A 21,290-nucleotide genomic window follows, 5' to 3' on the forward strand; every position below is an offset into this window, starting at 1 on the left:
GAAGGCAATATACCAATTTTGTGTATCAATAAGCAGCAGCTCCTTCCCAGCCCAAGCCAAAGCAAATGGTAAACAAAGCAGCCGCTTCCACAGGATTCCAAAACAAACACAGCGGGTTCAAACATTTTCTGTAACAAGAATAAGCTCTCAATGTGCTTGTGTTATATGCAAATACAGCTCTTCTCCCTACCTATGTACCACAACCAAAGCGGTCAGATTTAAAAACAGGTGTTGCAAGTAAGATGTAGCTTGGCTTTCACAGCCTCTCTTAAAGAGCAAAGGTTTCTCCTGCAAGAAGGTAAGACAGCCGGAAGGAATGGACAGACTCACACCTCCTTAAACTGGGCTATTCCAGGTGCTCCTTATACTGCTATCTATACCATCACCCCAAAAGTCACGCTGCTAGCCTAGCCATATATACAAAACTGTTTTTTTCCATCTTGGAGAAACTGTCGATCCTATACTATACCCTAGGCCTTGAGGATTAGATTAGTTATAACTATTATAGCAGAGATATAAGCAACAGCCTTCTACAAAAACAGTTTATATCATCTTTCATTCAATTAGGTATTGTCATACATTTTGAGCAAGATTGTGGTTACATTGAATAGGAACATCAATGACATTTAATCACTACTTGTCTTCACATTTGAGATTCACCATATTTCTACTTAAATATTGATAAATAACAAGGAGTCAGAGCTCAATAATAGCTACATCTGAGCTCACCAGTATTCAAATACAGACTTTGTTCCTTATTGGGACAGTCTTCAAGGGGATTAACATCAGTTTGTTTTTATTATAAAAGATTTTGAAAATGTGTCTGCAATATGTTTGATCTTTCATAATTTAGCAGATGCCATTTTTCAAAAAGTGTCCCTGAAGTTTTACACATTTTGTTGAGATATAACTCATGCTGTTTTCTTAGGTTGATTGGTACAACAGTCTATGCAGGTACATGACCGCATAGAGGAAAAGTTCATGTGAACATGGGAGTATTTATAGTGTATGGACAATCATTTCTGTGGTCACAGCAGCACTGTTTCCAATAGACTGGTATCATGGAAATGGCTATAGCCTTACTACATGTATTGTTGTTGTTGTTGTTGTTGCTAGTGGTATTATTATTTTATTGTTATTTCTCAGTGAGAAATAGTCTGCCTTTCTCACTGAGATTCAAGGCAAATTACATACTGCAAGTGTACACTATATAATCAATAGCCAGGACATTCACAGCAAATATATAATATGATCAACAGTTGGAACATTCAGAGAAAATAGAATAGGGTATGGTAGCCACAAATTTTAAACTAGCAAAAAGTCCAGGAGCTCACTAGCCTGCCCACCATTTGCTGGTTGTGGGGCAAGCTCTTCTGTCTCCTATGTCAGTGGCACGGGAAAGCATCCAGCAAGGAGAATGCCGGCATGGTATATCCTGGGCTGGTTTCCTCTCTTTCCCTCCTTGCCTTGGGTGAGGGGCGGGGGAGATGACAAAAATAATGTTCTCAAATTTTCAGGACCAAAAAGTAGCTGGAAAAAATCCTGAACCAGTAACACTTCCCAAAATTTAAAATAAGGAAAAATTGTCCTACCCAAAAATCTTATCTGAAATTATTATGAAATGTTTTGAAGGGCACATACCTTAAGGAGCTACAATTCTTTCTGCTACTGGCTTTGTAGTAACTTAAAGACCAGATCCAGCACTGGCTTTTCACAATTGTTGACTCTCCACCATGATTACTGCATATCTTAAGCTACAAAAATAAGAGCTTTCTTTTCTGCACATTAATGCTGATGTAACACCTGTAAATATAAAATGTTGAATCTAGGCTATACTGGTACAATTAGTGAAATATTAGGGAAATTTAAGCACATTTAACAGCACACACTCATTTTATGGTTCTGACCATAGCAGACTGGGTTTTTCCTTTGTTTCAGATTTTAACATTAAAAATGATGAGTTTTACTCCTTTGTAAAATTAAGAACAAAAGATATTAATTTATTCTAGGTGCATGTATATGTTCACATGGAGCATACTACCAAATTAGATCAATTAAATTCATATACTGGCTAAGCTGCAATTGCTTCTCTATTTCACAGGGGACAGGCCAATCAGCAAGTACAGGGCAGGGCAGGGTTCCAATATTGCAATGTTACTACTCCTGCTCAAAGTTTTTTTTAAAAAGTGTGACGTGAATTGCAAAGCCTTGAAAGCTTGAAACTGCACCAAGACTTCATGCAAAAAAATGTTGCTGCTTTCAAGTACTGGCAGATTTTTTCAGCTGATGGGGATCCCCCTCCCATCAGCTGAAAAGTGGCTGAGTGCACCAGGCTGTCAGCATTAACTAACCAAAAAACAAACCAATGAATCTGCCTACAGTTCGTCATAATTCATCAGAAATGGGCTTTGACAAACCACCAGTTCTTGAAACACAACCGGCCTGGTTCATGATGAACTTTAGTTCATATTTCAGTTTGTGTCCATCTCTATAGCACTCTTCATTCATCCACCCCCTGCCCTTTCCTCTCTTAGGCCTGCATTTTAAACCACAGTAAGCATACATTTAAAATAATTGATACACAGAAATAAAACACAAAAACTATTTACGTGGTAAATTACTACAATGAAAAATAGATTCAGTATGGACAAAAATAAGGTATTTCTTCACTCAAAGAACTAGTTAACTTGTAGGACTGACTGACACAGGATATGGTGATGTCCACTAGTCTAGTTGGGTTTAAAAAGAAATTAAAATATATTGATGGAGGATACATCCATCAGTGTAGGCATGATGATTAAATGGAATATCCATATTCGAATGTAATATCTCTGAATACCAGTGGTATGGGGCAACGATAGGAGAGGCTTTGTTTTCTGTGCCCTGCTTCTAGGCCTTCCAGGGCATTTGGTTGGATGCCATCTAAAACAAGATACTGGACTAGATGGATGTTGGTCTGATTCACCATTTTATATTTATTTATATTTCAATTTATGTACTGCCCATCCTCAGGGGCTCTGGGCGGTGAACAAGTTAAAATCAATAAAAACAAGAAAACAACAATACTAAAATCAATATACAAAACAATAATGAAATAAATTAACAAAGTGCAATGGTGGGGAGGCCGATATGGCAGCGCCCCCTTCAACCACCAAACGCTTGGCAGAACAGCTCTGTCTTACAGGCCTGGCAGAACAATAATATGTCCCGCTGGGCCCGCATCTCCATTGACAGAGCATTTCACCAGGCCGGGTCCAGGACTGAAAAGGCCCTGGCCCTGGTTGAAACGAGGCGGGCTTCCTTAGGGCCGGGGACCACCAGTAAACATTTATCCACTGATCGAAGCGGTCTCCAGGGAACATACTGGGAGAGGCGGTCCCGAAGATATGCCAGTCCCAACCCGCTCAGGGCTTTAAAGGTAAGAACCAACACCTTGAACCTGATTCAGAATTCAACCGGAAGCCAGTGCAGCTGGCGCAGGACAGGTGTGATATGTGACTGGTAGGATATACCAGTCAGGACCCACGCCGCCGCATTCTGGACCAATTGTAGTTTCCAGATCAGGCCCAGGGGTAGCCCAGCATAGAGTGAGTTAAAGTGATCTAGCCTGGAGGTGACTGTTGCATGGGTCACTGTAGCCAGGTCCTGGGGCGTCAGGTAAGTATAAGTAGTTGGTCCCAACCTCCGCCATATTTAATAATTATTTGATAGCTGCTATGATATAAAAATTACAGGGCCCCTGGATTAATGCAGCCTGATCTGCATCAGGAGGAATTCCAGCCGGCTGGAATCAAGCATGAATAGGACATTCATACAAATGCAGAGTGACTGCGGTGAATATATTTACGACCTTCCCAGCTGCGTGCGTGAGCTATGATAAGAGAGGGTCTCATTGAGTCACCCCTCTTAGCACATTCCAATACCCTCCTTCTGTGATGAAATCCCCACCCAAGATCAAGGAGCGATCAATTAGCACTGATACATTTATAATTTGTTCCTGGGAAGATGCCATCCGTATCTAAATTCATCAACTCAGCTCCGGGGAGATTCAGTAGCAGACTGTCTCTTTTGTGAGGCAGCAGCAGAGACTTTGCATTTCCCTTCACACACCCCTGCAGCAATCAGTCAAAGTAATCAAACTTTTGTAATTCCCAGGAACTGACCTTTACGGTCTTTGCTCCAACGGCTGAAGGGGCTCCCCAGCCTCTGGACATGTTTTGCCATATAAGAACCAGGGCTCTTGCCCCATTCAAACTGTGCACGCTCTCTGGATCCAAGTGCTGCTCCCTTAAGGTTGCTCTACCTAAGAATCTCTCTCCTGGCTAAGAACGCGGGACATCTGAAGTTCTTCCTCTGTCGACAACCCTGCTCTTCAGATAGGTAATTATTGCCCTGAAATCCCTCAAATCCACTTTCACTACTGCTTTTCCTAGACATCTTGTGTGTTTGCGAACAATCTCTTGTGTGTGTCTGTGAGTTTTTCCACTATTTTATTCAAGATCACTGGCCTCGTTTGCCTCCTTGGGAAAAGGACCCCATAAATATTGGTGGAGTTTATCCTGTAGTTACCCCTCTTAGACAGTCTTTCTCCTTGCTGCTAATTCCCCCATTTATTCGCAAGGAAGCCCATTCCTGGTTACAATCTTTTTTTTTTAAAGGCAGAAAAAATAAATAACTTTGTATGGAACGAGAGGAAGCCAAGAATAAGATTTAAAATTTCACAAGATAAAAAAAAGAGAGGAAGCATAGCCATTTCAAATATCAAATTTATTACCAAGAAGTTGCATTATTTTGGATATCAGATTGGATTATAAATCCAAATTGAAGGAATATTAAATTGGAGATAACTGATACCAAAGAACAAAACCATAGCTATTTATGGATCAAAAAATCATTAAAACCATTCAAAGACAACTTGGTACTCACATTTTGAGGGATGGACTATAAAGAATACGGTTTCAGTGCAGAAATAGAATAAGCCCACCAATCTCACCACTAATATCTCCAATAGATGCCTATTGCAACACTGGTATAAGAAAGAAAACTGACTACATACATTATGAATATATGATGGATAAACAAGGGAAAGGAAACCCTGGCAGGAAATCCATGATGAAGAAAAAAAACATTCCATGGTTGTTATATTATCAAATGGTATCTAAATTCAAAGAACAAATAGCTAAAGAAGGAGACCGGCTTACAGAGAAAACAGCTTTTGAACAATTAATTACTGGAGACTCAAAGCATCTATTAGGAAAAATATATAAAGTGTAATTGCAATATGACACAGAGCAAATTAAATAATTGCATGATGAAATGAATGCAAAATTTGGGATAAAATATATCCATGAGCCAGTGAGAAAATCTATGGACTAAAGAAATTAATTTACTGAATCTGAAGTATTAAAGGAGAACTGGTATAAAACGTGGTTAGAAGGTATATCACTCCCAAGGATATTGCAAAAACTAATAAAAAGTATAATGGAAAATGTTGGAAACGTCAGACTATGGATGCAACTTTTTATCACATGTTGGACTTTGTCCGGGGTCTGAGGCTCAGCTTCCGGACTTACTGGGAGAAGGGGAGGGGAGGCAGTTGGGGCACAGCCACCCAGCCACCCCAACTGTCACCCAGGATCAGAGCAGACCAACAACAGAAGGGGGGAAGGAGGCATCCGCGCCACAGGAGGGCAAAGAAGCACCCAAGTCTCAGAGAGTCAGGCAAGGTAGGTGGAAGCCAGCTAGCCCCACCCTCTGGTGGGAAGGCAGGGGGCTGGGCAGGGAAAGTGAGGACCCCCAGGAGGGAAGGAGACCCAAGGGAAGAGACGCAGGAAGCAAAGGCAGTCAGCCAGCAGCCTCACCAGCCAGGGAGAAGAAGCAGCCAAGGCAGCATAGAGCCACACCCCAGCCTGCAGGCCAGCCAGAAGGCAGTAGCCTGGTCCAGCAGAAGCCATGAGCAGAACAATCCCAGGTGAAACCACCTGAGGCAATCTGCAAGAAAAGCTTGGCAGCCAGCCAAGGAGGCACAGGTGTACCTGCCCCAATCAACCAGCAGAGCAAGCCCAGGTGCAACTGCCTGAGTCAGCCAGGGCCGTGGATAGAGTGCAGGAGGGGGGCGTAGCTGACATCTGGAGCAGGGAAGAGACAAAGGGATAAAAGGGAAGTCCACCCACAGGGCATGGTGGGTTGTGTAGGAGTGTAGTGGAGTTTTGGAGAGAGTGAAGCTGGAAGAAGTAGGAGTGAGAGGAATGAAGAATAGGAGGAAGAGCAAGCCTAGAGGAGGCGAGGAGGGCAGGGGCTTTGAAAGGCGAGGAGAAAGGGGAGGCAGCCAGGACTCTGTCAGGTTAAGCAGGCCTGCGAGTGGACTGAGAGGGAGTGAGGGTGATGTATACCCCCCTCCTTCCACAGAGCAAGAGCCTGCACTGTCCCCGACAGCTTTCCAGAATCAAGGTCAGGCGTGCTGGTGCCCAGCATAGTGGCGCTCATGGTGGAGGCTGACAAATTGGTGGCCTGTACGGGAACTTGCGAAACGCCACCGTTGAACCACAGTGATATCATACCAGGAGAAACTGACCAAGCCCACCTCAGGTTTTGGCTGGAGGGGCAGCAATTGAAGCTCTGGCAGAAGTTTGTAGCCCAGCAGCAGGCAGCCCTGGCGGAGCTGGTCCAGGAACTAGTGCAGCTATTGGGGCCTCTAGGGAGCATGGGGACCAACGGGGCCAGGGGCCAGACCATGACCTCTGCCCCCATGTCAAATGACCAGCCACTGAGAGGCCCCAGCCAGAGGCAGGACTACGCCCAACAGGAGCGTAATGCGGCATGGGAGGTCTATCGTATCCCTGCCACTTATCGCGAAGGGGCGCCAGGCTTATTCCTGCCAGTGGGGTTGTATGGACAGAAGTTCCAAGCCCTCTTGGACTCAGGCAGCTCACTTTCATTGGTGAGAGCATGCCTCCTGCCTCTAGGCCTGCCAGTTCGGAGGTGGACCCAGGTCTCCTGTGTGTCTGGCCATGCCCGGAGCTGGCCACATAACCTTGGAGTATCCGGGGGGCCCCTACCGCATGGAAATGGTCAAAGTACCAGACCTGCCATACCCCGTGATGTTAGGCTGGGATGCCCCAGGGTTCCCGCACCTCCTACAAGGGGCCTTGGAGTTGGCAGCAGCCCTACCAGAGGAGGGAAAGAGTGGACAGAAGGCCCAGCCTGGCACTGTGCTGAGGGCCAGCCCAGGAGGGAGCCCCCCAGAAGTGTCACCGATGGACCCAGCCTTCCGCATGACCCAGGAGACTGACAACTCCTTGCAGCAGCTACGAGAGGCTGTGGCAGTGGAGGAAGGGCAAGTGAGGGATGACTGGAGGGCAGGCCATGTACCACAGATTGAGAAGCAGAAAGGGGTATGGGTTTCTCATTGCCCATGCTCCAAATGTTCAAGACGAGGTCTGACAATTGCTGGTACCAAACCCCTACCGTGCAGAAGTCCTGCGTCTGGTGCATGAGCATGCTGGGGCAGGCCACTTGGGATGCCATAAAACCCTTAGCAAGATTCTTTAGAGATTCTTTTGGCCCTCGGCCAACACAGACGTGAAGGCCCACTGTTGCTCGTGCCCTAAATGCCAGCTGGTGGTGGTGCGGGGGCCGTTCAGGGCCCCCTTCACCCCAGTTCCTCAGGTTGCACTACTGCCCAGCAACATGTCCATAGTCCTATGGGGCAATGACAACTACTGGGACCCAGTATGTCCCAGGACCCAGGTCCAGTCCCTCGGCAGGGGCAGGCAACCACAGAAGATAGCTGGACGGCTGACCCAACCTTTCGTGCTGCACAGGGGTCACATGAGTCGCTTCAATCATTGCAGGAGTCTGTGGCCACAGCAGAGGGGCACATCCGGAACCCCCAGGGAGCGGCACGACTGCCGTGGATTGAAAAGCAGGGAGGCCTTTGGTTACGCTTGGCCAAAGCCACCCAAGGACAAGGGGAGGTGTGACAGTTGCTCATGCCCACTAAGTTCAGGGAGGAAGTCTTACGCTTCGCACACAAATACACCTGGGCCGGCCATTAGGGAGTAGCCAAGACCTTGGCCAAGGTACTGCACTGGTTCTTCTGGCCCTCAATAGCAGCCAACGTAAGAGCATACTGCCAGTCCTGCCCCAGCTGTCAGCGGGTCTCCAGGCAATGTGCATGCTGGGCCCCACTATCCCCCCTGCCGTTGGTGACCACACCCTTTCATCAGATCGCTATGAACTTTGTGGGATCACTACCTTGCACACCCAGAGGGTTCTGCTACGCCCTAGTGATCATGGACTACGCCACAAGGTTCCCAGAGGTCATCCCGCTACAGACCATGCAGACTTCCGGGATCACCAAGGCCCTCTTGCAGTTCTTCTCTATGGTTGGTCTACCCTCAGAGATCCTCACGGATAGAGGAACCCCATTCTGGGTGGCACTCATGCGGCACCTCTGCCAGAACTTAGGCATCTGGTAGATATTTACCTCATCTTACCACCCTCAAACCGATAGGCTCGTGGAGCATTTTAATTAGACAGTAAAAGAGGCCTTGCGCAAGTTCGCACATGACTGACCCTATCAATGGAACCTCTACTTTGACCCCCTGCTGTTCGCCTTAAGGGAAACGCCCCAAGCCTCTACCGGATTTAGCCCCTTTGAGTTGGTCTATGGGAGACGCCCCCGGGGGATTCTGGACTTAGTGGAAAACCAGTGGGCCTCCAGCAATATTACAAAAATGCATAGTGATTTATTCAAGTATATGGTGACAGCGGCAAGAGTGATTTTTGCAGCAAAATGGAAGGCAGAAAAAAATACAGATTTGAAGGAATGGAATAATAAATTACATGAATATACAACAATGGCAAAATTAACATCTAATATACATAACAGACTGGTCGCAGACTTTCAAGAAAAATTGAAAGTATTTTTGACTATTTAGCTAAAATTCAAGAATAAGTAAAAATTTTAAGTTGAAATTAGAATAGGTAAAGAGATCAGCAATATATATATTTTAATACCTATTTATAACGAGCCCCATGGTGCAGAGTGGAAAGCTGCAGTACTGCAGCCCAAGCTCTGCTCACGACCTAAATTCAATCCTGGCAGAAGCCAGGTTCAGGTAGCCGGATCAAAGTTGACTCAGCCTTCCACCCTTGCGAGGTCGGTAAAATGAGTACCCAGTTTCCTGGGAGTAAAGTGTAGATAACTGGGGAAGGTAATGGCATACCACCCCGTAACAAAAGTCTGGCAAGAAGATGTCGTGATGCGACATCCCCCCCATGGGTCAGTAATGACTCGGTGCTTGCACAGGGGAATACCTTTACCTTTATCTATGTATAACAAAATTATTACTGGAGATGATGGTAAAGTTAGAATAGAAATATTGAAATAGAAGTGAAAAATCAAGAATATACAAGATAAGTCTATACAGATATGTGAACTATATGATTTAAATTATTTTAGTTTTAGGTTTATGTTTTATAATATATATGTCTACTATCATCTACTGTAGAAGTAGATGATAGTAGATGTATGATTTAGGTGATTATATGATTATACTGTTAAGTTTATAAACTGAAATAAAATTTATAAAAAACGAAAAGACTATTGGTGGGAGATAACAAACATAAGTTTTCAAAAAAAAAACCCTTATTTCGTATTTTAAACATTTTTGTGGATTGATTCTAAAATTAGTTCCGGCAAAACTTCATAAGAGGGAGAATAAGGATATTATCATTTATAGGAAAATCAACATATGACAGAAGCTGCCTTGTGATCAAGCAGTAGCAAATAATGTTGAGTGTTAAGAGAACCAGAGTGGCGTAATAAAGTGTTGGCCTGAGATCTGGGAGAGCCAGGTTCAAAAACCCACTCTACCGTTAAGTTTGCTGGGAGATCTTGAACCAGTCATATTCTCCTACCCTGACTTACCTCACAGGATTGTTGTGATACTTAAATGGAGGGAGGGAGGGAGGGAGAGCAATGTATGCTGCCCTGAGCTCCTTGGAGGAATGGCAGGATAATAATATAATTAATAAAAGAGAGAGCATCTGACAATAGTTTGCCTGCACACGGTGATGAGGCATGGCAAAGTTATGTGGAAAAGAAAATTTAGAAGTATTCTTGTTTCAACACAAGTAAGAACAGGCACTTTTGGCAAACTATACTGCCTGAACACATGGCAGCATGAGCAGATGTAACAAGACCTGAACGGCAAGCTTTCAAGAAGGCAGGAGTATTTTCCAAATTAGGAACCCTTCCCTTTTTTCTAGTTCTTTCCCTCCATCCTGAAATGTCACTTAATTAGTAATCTGGGCTGAAGTTCAGCCAGTTGCATCTTTCTTAATTTTGTTTATGTTTGGGTAAACCAGTCTAGGTACTAATTTGTAATCTATGGCTATTATAAGTAGCCATAGATTATAGGCTCTCTGCCTATACCAAATGAAAAGGCTTTTTTATTCTTTTGCAGGGGGTGGAGGTTAGATGTCAAAAAGTAGTATATTTTTCACAATGAAAAAGAAAATTTAAGGTAATACATTTCTTCTTTATATCTTACTTAAATTCTCTCTCTGGATGGACAGACAGATGGGCGGAATATATACTCACTGGAAGGTAAACTTTTTGAAAATGTAAGAGATGGTTTCATGATATAAGCAGTTTCCATTTAAATCATACAAGTGTCAGTAATAAAAGATAATTCTAGAGTTACAGTAATAAAAGATGATAATTTTTGGATTAAGTAATGTGTTTGTTTATGTATTTATGAAACATGTACAAAGGTAGTTTATGCTACCTAATTTGTTTTAAATTTACTATAATCATTAAGGATTACAGAGGAGGGAGCTGTACATCTAGTCACAGAGACTGAAAAAGTTGCAAGATCTTATAACAACAACAACAACAACAACAACAACAACAACATTCAATTTATATACCGCCCTTCGGGACAACTTAATGTCCACTCAGAGCAGTTTACAAAGTATGTTATTATTATCCCCACAACAAACACCCTGTGAGGTGGGTGGGGCTGAGAGAGCTCCAGAGAGCCATGACTAGCCCAAGGTCACTCAGCTGGCTTCAAGTGGAGGAGTGGGGAATCAAACCCAGCTCTCCAGATTAGAGTCCTGCACTCTTAACCACTACACCACACTGGCTCTTAAATAAAGATACTGCCCAGAACAGTAGTTGTAAAAGACAATTTTGTTGCAAAACACAAAACTAAAAGATATACCAACAAAAAGTCCAAAATGTACAAAATGTGCCATCATTTGATATTTTTCCAGCACTTAGAATACAATCATCAATAAAACTTTGAAATGTGTTGATTCAAAAATTTAACTGAACAATTCAGAATTAAAAGTATGGACTACTCTGACCCAATTACATTGATGGTTGTTAACAGCATCTTGGCATCTGTGAAGGCCACTACTTGTATGCTGGATTCTTGCCTATGTTGGCTGTAAAATCATACAAGAACCACATAAATAAACACTTGATGTCTATCATAAATCAGTCACTAACTCAGGGCAGTTTCAACCACTCAAATAGGCAGTTATCCACCCACTAATTAAAAAACCATCCCTAAACAAAAATGACATGGCCCTTTTGGGCCAAGTGATTGAAAAAGCAGTAGCTGACTAACTCCAGATCTTCTTGGATAAATCTGATACTTTGGACCATTTCAGTCTAGGTTCAGGCTAGGGGATAGAGACAGCTCTGGTGGCTTTAGATGATGATCTCTGCCTGAATGTAGAAAAGACCATGCTTTGTTGCTCCTACTGGACCTATCTGCAGGCTTTGATACAGTAGTCTGCCATCTTGCTTAGGTGTTTGGAGGCTGAAGTGGGCATTGAAGGATGGGCCCTAAACTGGTTTAAATCATTTCTCACAGAACAGACCCAAAGGGTTGCAGTTGGAGACCAGCTATTTCTAGAATGGGAATTATCTTGTGGGGTTCCACAGGGTTCCCCCATACTATTCAATCTCTATGTAAAGCATTTAGGAGAACTCATTCATACCTATAGATTTGGTTGCCATCAATATGCGGATGACACCCAGCTCTGTATCTCACTATCCAAATCACAGCAGGATGTAGTGGAGAGCTTGAGCTGCTGCCTAACAGCTGTGGTCAAATGGCTGAAAGTGAACAAACTGAACCCAGACAAGGAAGAAGTGATGTTTGTTGGGAAGGCAGAGATCTTGAAGGACATGGTACTCCTCACTTTCCGAGAAATTCGTCTGACCCTTGCTGACTTAGTTAAGAGCCTAGATGTTATAATGGACCCAGAGCTACTGCTAGAAAAGCAAGTTAAGGCAGCTGCAAAAAAACACTTTCTACTACCTCAGTTTAACCTGGAAGAAGGCCCCCTATCTCGACACAGCCAATCTGGCCACTTGGATCCATGCCATGGTAACATCGAGTCTTGACTATTGTGATGCACTGTAGATAGGTCTCCCCTCTAAGTTAAATTGGAAACTGCAGTTGGTACAGAATGCTGCAACTCGTTTATTATCAGGAGCTAGGAGGAGCATGAATATTAGTCCCATTCTGCAGTTACTTCATTGGCTGCCTATCACCTACCGAGCTCAAGTCAAGGTTTTGGCTATCCAGCATATCTACCTGAAGAGGTCATGGAAGCTCCCACTCTCCTGACTTTCTGCAAACAATGCAGAACTGAATTATTCAAGAGCACTTTTTACTCCGAAAGGAAGGCTGTACTGTATAAAGGTAGTCCCAAACAAATGCATAAGTAAAAGAATAGGGACTATAGATTTTACTTCTATATTCTGTTTGTTGCCTTAAGTATGATCCTACTGGATAGTTTGCAGGGGTCATTTCATAGAAAAAGAGCTGGAGGAACTCATTAGCATATGTCATGCCTCTTGCCATCACCGGAAATGTGCTATTAGTATAATTGATTTGTGTATGCCACACCCCCTGACATCACCTATTCTAGCTGTTTTGGACCCAATCCTAGCTATTCAGGGCCGAAATTGGACCCAAAATGGCAAAAAGGGGCTGAAAATGGCTGAAAAGGGGCCCAAAATGGTCAGGATCAGGCCACTGATGAGCGGGAGAGTGATCCACCACTCGTCAGAGGCCCGATCTGGGCCGTTTCAGCCCCAATCCAGGCTGAAACGGGCCCAAAATGGCCGAGAGTCAGGTGGGCGGGGCTACCTGACATGTGACCTCTTTGGGAAACTGCCGGAACTGCGTTCCTATGCGTTCCCTCTCGAAATGAGCCCTGATAGTTTGTATGTTGTTTACAGTGATAGTCTTAGAATAGCTTATGCTTTGTTTAGCATTTCTTCAACTCTGTATTAGATAACTGCTACTTTTAAAGCTTTGCAAATTTGTATTTATATACTCAATTACGTATTTGAAATTGACTGTACTGACTCACACTGTGTAATACGCCTTGAGTCTCAGTGAGAAAGATGGACTATAAATAATATAAACAAATAAATAAAATAAATAAAAATAAGGTACCAAACAAGAAAAGGGTGCTTAGAATTCACATCGATTCCGTATTGCTTTTCTTTGGTTATTTCTAGGCATGCATTAATTTCCCAAGGTTAAATAAGGGTATTAGCAGCATTTTTTTTCTATGTTACTATTGTTTAGAAGTGCCATTTGTCCTGTAACTGAGAAGAAGCAGAATAATTACATGGCTAGCACAATGAGTTTCCATAACAAGGCTATGAGCACATCCTGAACACATTTGGAAGGACATGATATGAATAAGTAGGTTTGTGAGAATGCTGGTTACAATTTCCATTAAGATTTCCAGAGAAATACTAATCATTCTAGTACAGTAAGTAACATATGGAATCCTACACAATTCAGAAGTCGTTGGTAGATGGTCCTCAGTCAACCTAGGCCACACCACATCACACCACATTATATAGTCAGAGTATTGCTGGTCAAAAAAGAGGGGACTGTTATCTGGGGCAGGGGGAGCCTTAGTGGACCAGATGTGATATTCAAGCCAAAAAAAGGGTACAGCTCCATATTTTATAATCTGAAATGGCTGGAACATGGCCTTGCCATTGCCATCCATGTAAATTTCAGAGTCATTTCACAGAGCACACCTTCCAATACACCAATTGCCAAGGGTCTACCTCATCACCACTGTACTCATTCCATTACTGTGAGCAATGGGTGGACAGAGTTACATCAAAATTAGCAATTTTCCCCTCACACCATTTCATCCCACCTTTGCTGCCTCTTTGGAGCTTGCTTGTCACCTTATACCACTTCCACATAGCCTTTTATTAATCTTTCCAAGGGTTACACAGAACTGAATCTTAAAATCCTTTTTAAATTCCCGAGTAACATACTTCTGTTTAGGTTGTGGTGGTGGTCCACTTATTACATTTCTAGTGAAAAAAAGCCATATTCCTTGCATGTTCTGGAGAATAGTTGCCAATTTCCATTTCACAGCAAACTTGCAGTACATAAATTAGAAAAAGGAGCACATTGTTCCAAGATTTACTCCTTGATGTTAACCGAATAGCTTTTTCAACATCCATATGTGGAAACTATCACACATGCACAACAAAATCCCACTAACCATAATTTTCCACCATCATCTGTAAACAGTGATGTTGCACTAAGTAGAAGAGGCTTCACAATAGACAAAATGTACAACAAAAGTACCAACACCAAAACCACAAAGAAAACAACAAAACTAGCTATGAAAAATGAATGGTCTACCAAGAATGGAAGACTGTGTTGCAGTAATATAACATTTTTGTTCAGCTTCTGTGTCTAATGAATGCAAAAATATTAAGCTGTTCCTTTCCAGCGTTGAGTCACAAATGGCAGATCAGCCAATTCCTACCATCAATAAATTTCAGGGATTGGTTTCTGAGGATGACACCATCTGGGAAAAGTTACTGGGGACAATTTATTGCAAGATGCTAAAGAACAATGACGTATTTGAATCGGAAGGAAGGAAGGAACTTGTGCTTACTTTACTAAAATATTTTGGCACATCGCTATGTACTTTGCTTTGAATAGTCCTATAAATTTAATTCCGAAGAGCTACTTAGGATCACATGAGAGGCTTCTTGTCGTCCACCTGCAAGGCCATATGAATCTAATTTTGCAATGCCTCCTAGTTTTCAAAAGCTGTTTGCTGTAAGGCATAGGGAGGGGCCATCGAAATAACAAGTGTAAAGCCCCTTTGGGTTCATGGGGAGTAGCTCCACAGTTCTTTGGATCATAAATGTAGCCTTTTCTTTCTCTGTCATTCATGTGTTAAGTAGAGGTCTTTTAAATGTAAAAACCGAACATTCCTTCAAAAAGAGGTTCATATTTTTAACGTAGTCAGCTGACTCACTTTATACAGGCATATTTTTACAAGAAGATTTTAGTCTTCTAATTCTGGGCCAATTGTACAACACAATTTCTTGCTTCACTGTTCTGCTTCCTGCTTTTATTTTCTCTCTGTGTATAGGACAGTATCAGTTTAACTATATAGTGGATGCAAATGGCCAAGCACCTGAATTGAGGAACAGCTTTAAATAAATTACAGTGATCAGTGTCATCCAAAAATTTTTAGGAAGGATGAAGTAAGCCACAGCAACTACCCTCAAGAGAAGCAAATGACGAAAGCAAGCAGTTTGCTGAGCTGGGTTAGAGATCACCCACCCACTCATCTGGCAACAATATCATGGTCACTACCTTGGCTCTAATTTTAGCTCAGCATCTTATTTCTTAGTTGACATCTCCTTAGCCACTTGATGAGTGCAACACCTTTGAGTAAAAGGTTTCCTTTACATTGACCTCCGGGAACCAGAAAGAAATCTGCATAATCTGAGCTGTTCTCTTTAGGATTTAGTTCAGCTCCTCTGCCTCTTGCCCTGGTTTAGTCTGGGAGGGTGTATTCCATTTTCATTACAGGAAAATGCACTAGAAAAGGAAGACACGGTGTGGCTGAGTTAGGAGACATCTTTCTGCTGTGTGTTATGCATATGGAACCTTTTAATACGACCAGAACAAGAGGACCCTCCTTTAAAATAAGGGCCATCTGGTTATATTCATTTCAAGATGTCATAAGAGTTGCTTCCTCGATGTTGGTAGGGCATTGCGCAATCCTTTGGCTTTGCCCTCTCCTCCCCCCCTTTAGAAGCTGCGAGTTGAAACAGTTGGCAGTTAAGTAAAACATAATGAAACCTCTAGAACTTTCTTCTTCAGAGTTAAGGGTGGGGGGTCTCGCTGCTCTTCGAGAGGGTAGATGAAACTCGCTACGATAATAAAGGGCGCGTGGGGGGGGGGAGACCATAGAGAGAACGTCGGTCGTATTCCAAGGCTCTGAGCCGACTGCGCTTTCTTGCCAGGAAAAAAACCCACAGAAATCGTCTCCAGATCCCGCCCCCCCCCCCTCCGCTCCAGTGTGTCTGGGACGGGAGGAAGATGTCAGTTTGTCATATGGAGCCCCTAATAAGTGAGAGCGGAGACCCTTCGAATAAGGAGAAGACTGCCAGGCGACAAGACAGCGGAGGCTGAGGGCAGCTTCGCCACTTTGCGCCCTCGCCTCCCTGCGCGCCAAACACCGGCCTCAGGCCGACCTTTGTGCCAGAAAAAGGCGCCCTCCCTCCGCCAGCCCCCCCCCCCGGGCAGCTTTTCGTACCTGAGAGCCCGGTCCGCTCCGTTGCTCGCGTCCACTTAATCCCAGCGGCTGGGTGGGCGTGAGAGAAGCTGGAGAGCGCCGCTGCTACTGCCGTCTCTGCGGCTCCAGCGTCGGGCTCTGCAAGTTTCCATAAAAGTCCCGGTGCGCAGCCCGCTCCTGCATTCCAGGCGAGCCCCGGCCCGGCTGCAGCTGTCCCGACACACACGAGGCGGCCGCCCCCTCCCCTTTTCCCCATTCAGCGCCCTGGCCGCGCTGCACGGGGCCCTCACTGGCCCAGCCGGGTTATTTTGGGCTGAAAGTGCCGTTAGGCTATAAATATCTAGATGAATGCCGCGGGTTCGGGAAGGCTCTCGGTCACTGTGAAATTGGAAGGGCCGGGCATGATTTGTGCCAGCGTGTATTTCTACCGTCTCTTTTCAAAGAAAGGAGCTTACTTAACCCTGAGCGCATGTAGAGCGCATTTCCTTTACAACAACTCTGTCAGGCAGGCTAGGCTGAGAAAACGTCAATGAGCCAAGGTTTTCCAGTGGGCTTCATGGTGATAGTGGTGGTTGAAGAACTGGTCCAGGCTCGGTCCAACACTTTAATCACCACACAAGGGATTGTTAAATTAGATTACATCAGATTAGATATGTTTTCAACCAAGGTTGCAATTTTGGTATCTGTACAAACTGAACACTGAGGAAAGCAAGGCGTTTGGTTTTCATTGTGTTTAGTGTGCCCTCTAAGTACCCTCAGACAAAGATGAGCCACTGGCTGACCTGTTAAACTGTATAGAAACCTATGAGGGTGTAACTACAAATAACGCACAGTAAAATTCTCACAGTTGCACCTTAATCCTAATACTATAACCTCCGTGAAATAACAGTTTAGCTAGATCTATAAGGTATCCACATCAACATGCTTAATCAATATAAAAATACTTACTTTTAATAAATAGTATGTTCCTTCTTCCACACAAAAATTTCTGGCCCAATTAGCCAACACTCAAGTTTTGCTTTGGGATATTAGAAGAAACTGTTTTGAGATGGAGACCTAGATGGCTTTTTTATAGCTCTAAACTCACTGGGAGCAACAAACTAATTATAGTAACTTAGCAGATAATTGTGGTAGCTGTGAGTCCAGTCAGCACCAGATACACAAAACCACCAGGATATTCTCAGTACTTCAAGATTATCCCAACAGAGACATTTCCACCATTAACTATTTCTCTGTTAGGGTTAGGCTAATGTTTGAGCATTCAGGACCAGTTTCTTCTGCTTAAATTACTTTAGTCCAGCTAGCAGCAGGAAATAATTTAAATCTTTCTTCCAGGGCACAAATTTGGGACTGTCTTCTTTCATTCTATCTCACTCTAACCAAGGACTATGGGCTAGCTAGCCAGCTGTTAATATGTTACTTCCTCCCAGAGACACCAGGAATAGTTAAGGTTATTTTTAATCCACTTTTAAAATGTGGGGAATCTATTTGGGCAAAATGGCTGTATAAAAGTGTTTTAAATAAATTTCACATATAAATAAGAGTCCCCAAAGACAGCCAGTTTGGTGTAGCGGTTAAGAGCGCTGGACTCTAATCTGGAGAACTGGGTTTGATTCCCTACTCCTCCACTTGAAACCAGCTGGGTTACCTTGGGTCAGTCACAGCTTCTAGGAGCTCTCTCAGCCCCACCCACCTCACAAGGTGTTTTGTTGTGGGGATAATAATGGCATCCTTTGTAACCCGCTCTGAGAGGGTCATCCTGAAGGGCAGTATATAAATCGAATGTTAAAAAAAATGTTTTAAAAAAGTTGCCTTTTCCCATTAAATTAAGTAGTCCGTAGTGAAAGTAGAATAATTGGAAGAATAATCCCATGATGTAAATGTGATGAAAATCCCTTATTTAGGATGCCTAGTAGACTCCTATAGTCATATATTTCTATGCATGGTGGAGGGATGGCCTTACCTGGCTTGGCATTCAGCTCTATGACTACTAGACTACCCCATTCACTCCGCAATTCAGATCCATCAAAAAGTAGGAACAGAACATTGTTACGTATATGATTATAGAGAAGTGAGAGCTCCTACTCTATTATTTTTTGCTACTTTAGCCCATCTTCCTTTCTACTGACCCTAACCTCCTCCAGTCTCCCTTTCTCTTATGTTTTGTTTCTCCATTCCTCTGTTCTCTTCTTATCTGATATTACTGGAAAGTTGGTCCCAAATAATATTTTCCCCTCCCTCTTAGCCTGCACCTTTTTTTCCTTAGGCTGTTTTCTCCCTCCCCCACCCCTGGCCTCTATATTCACTGCCTTTTCTTGCTGTTGCCTCTGTACAATTCACTGTTGCCTCTGTACAATTAAATATATATTGATAGAGGATATTGGGCTATAGCTTCAAAAGCCAATTTATTCTTCCTGTCTTTATATGCTTTCCCAACAGATATATAGTTATATAGGCTGATAGCAAGGACTCTACTTATTGTCTGCAAGTGATCATGTCGGCATTTATATCCTTAGCCTTTCTTCAAGGAGCAAAAGGTTCTCTTCTCCTCTACATGCTTCTCCCAACCACCCTATGAGGAAGGGAAGGCTGAAAGGGAGTGATCCAAGGTCACTGAGTGAAGGAGGATTGAATCTGGGTCTTCACAAGCCCAAAACACACCAACAGTTGTACCACATTGGGGCTCTCACACAATCACGGTGAAAATGTAAGCACAGACTGGCCAATACATAAGACATCACAGACTGTTTTTTTATATATCTCAATAGTACTTTTTTTAGTAGCACCAAACTTGATAAATTATGTATTCAGGATAATAGTTCTCCATACAGTTGTTTGGCCCTTCCAGTGACAACTAAAAAAAAAAAAGTTATTAGCAGAATAAGCAGGATCTACACATTTCAAATCAATGGGTATTCAAAACAGTTAACTTTATGCAGGACCAGGACAGGGTTGACTATGGCAGCTGTTACAACTGCAATGCTGAAATAGCACACACAGGCACCTCCCTGTGCACAGATTGGTCAGCACAGCTGCCCTTCTTACAACTGGGCTGGCCTGTCCCAGATAGGGTGGTGTGAAAATCAAAGCCATGTCCAGCTTCTAGGGAACTCTTACCTATAAATCTCAACTCAGCAGCGAACCAACCAATCAGGAGAGTGTGAGAGAAATGGGTGGTGGAAGTAGACAAACTGCCAGAAAGGGCTGGGTAAAAGGAAAGAGTAAGGTGGAGTAAGGAAATCAAGACCTATCTCAAAATTTCTCACACAGAGAAGGAAATTAGAAAGGCTTTTCTCTGGGGAAAGAAAAATCATAAGCCCATTCTAATGAATGTTAAAGTGAGATATGTTGGCTGAAAGTTAAGTCAAGTGGCAACAGTTCCTGAATGAAACATTGTATCTTCCCACTTTGTGTTGTACACAGTTATGAGCCCAACAGTGGTGAACCAGTAACCTTTTTACCCTCTCTGAGTGGATCAAATAAAATGTCTTCAGGTATATGGCTATATTAAGTATATGGCCTATATACTAAGTTCCAGGTACCCTCAGATGTGCTGACTGTTAAAACAACAACCATCTGCTCTCTTATTATATTGCCACTTTTTCTACAAATACAGCGCCTTAATAAAGTAAGAAGAGTCACAGAAAATATCCAAGCATTTCCGTCATTACCTCACTCCCACCCTCAGAGAAGAACTATAATGGGGGATGTCATCAGCTCACTGGAAGAATCCTAGTGGCCATAATGGCCAACGCATCCCTGACAGCCAGTATGATGTAGTAGTTATAGGAGGATCTGGGAGACCCAGGTTCCAATCTCCACTCTGCCATCAAAGTTTATAGGCTAATTTTGGGCCAGTCACATACTTTCAGCCTAAACTAACCTACCTCACAGAGTTGTGAGGATAAAATGGAGGTGCGCAGAACAAAGTAAGCCACTTTGGGTTCTCATTGTGAGAAAGGCAGGGTATAAATGAAATAAATAAAATAATATAGGTATCTGGGAAGGAATAGCTAATTTGAATGCAGTTCTGACATAACTGAAATGTGTGGGGACACACCTGCAGGCTTCAATTAGGATTAAAAAAGAGCTGATGTTTCTTTTCTTTTTTGTGCTGTGGACAGTAAATAATTTTTAAAAATGGTTGACTTTCAAAAGCAATTATCCTTAGCAAATGGTAGTATGTTGTGTTTTAATATTATATACTGAAGTATGGCAAGGTGGCTGTCTGAAGTTAAAAACTGATTTTAGCTGCATAAAATTGTGATTCACATTTTGTATTATAAGGGAAACTAGAGTTTGATACACTGTTTTAGCTGATATGAAATTAACATGAATTAGAATAATCAGACAAGATCAGGGGTACTGCCAGCACTAGATAGTGAGAGCCTTGGCCTCAGTCCCCCATTTGACTACTGTATGGACCACTTGTCTGATCCAACAGGCAGTTATTTATTATGTGTATTTAGCTAAATAATAGGCAAGTACATAAATGTGTACTTTCCTCTAAAAGGCTGTGACCCAAAACCTATGGGCTTCCTTCTCAGGCAAGGGAGAAAGTGATTATTAGGTGGCCTGACTGGATGTTTAAAGTATTTCCCCCTACATTTCGAATAAATGTTCCCCAAAGGCCGCTTACAGTATTAAAACAAAACCAACAATCTAAAAAC

General features: G+C 43.1%; 1 protein-coding gene across 4 annotated transcripts in view; it reads right to left on the reverse strand.

Annotated features, from left to right (window-relative positions):
* NEXN (nexilin F-actin binding protein) overlaps nt 1-17,667 on the reverse strand; it is a 44,692-nt gene extending 27,025 nt beyond the window's left edge. For 2 of the 4 annotated variants that reach the window (XM_054981563.1, XM_054981562.1), the window contains exon 1: nt 16,642-16,762. The gene's annotated coding sequence lies outside the window, so the exon portion shown is untranslated. Of the gene's footprint in view, nt 1-16,641; nt 16,764-17,568 lie in introns of those variants that run through there. The other 2 variants (XM_054981561.1, XM_054981560.1) reach the window with 2 other exon arrangements.
* Nucleotides 17,668-21,290: the final 3,623 nt, after the last annotated feature.

The sequence above is a fragment of the Eublepharis macularius genome, chromosome 5 (genome assembly GCF_028583425.1).
Source record: "Eublepharis macularius isolate TG4126 chromosome 5, MPM_Emac_v1.0, whole genome shotgun sequence".
NCBI lineage: Eukaryota > Metazoa > Chordata > Lepidosauria > Squamata > Eublepharidae > Eublepharis > Eublepharis macularius.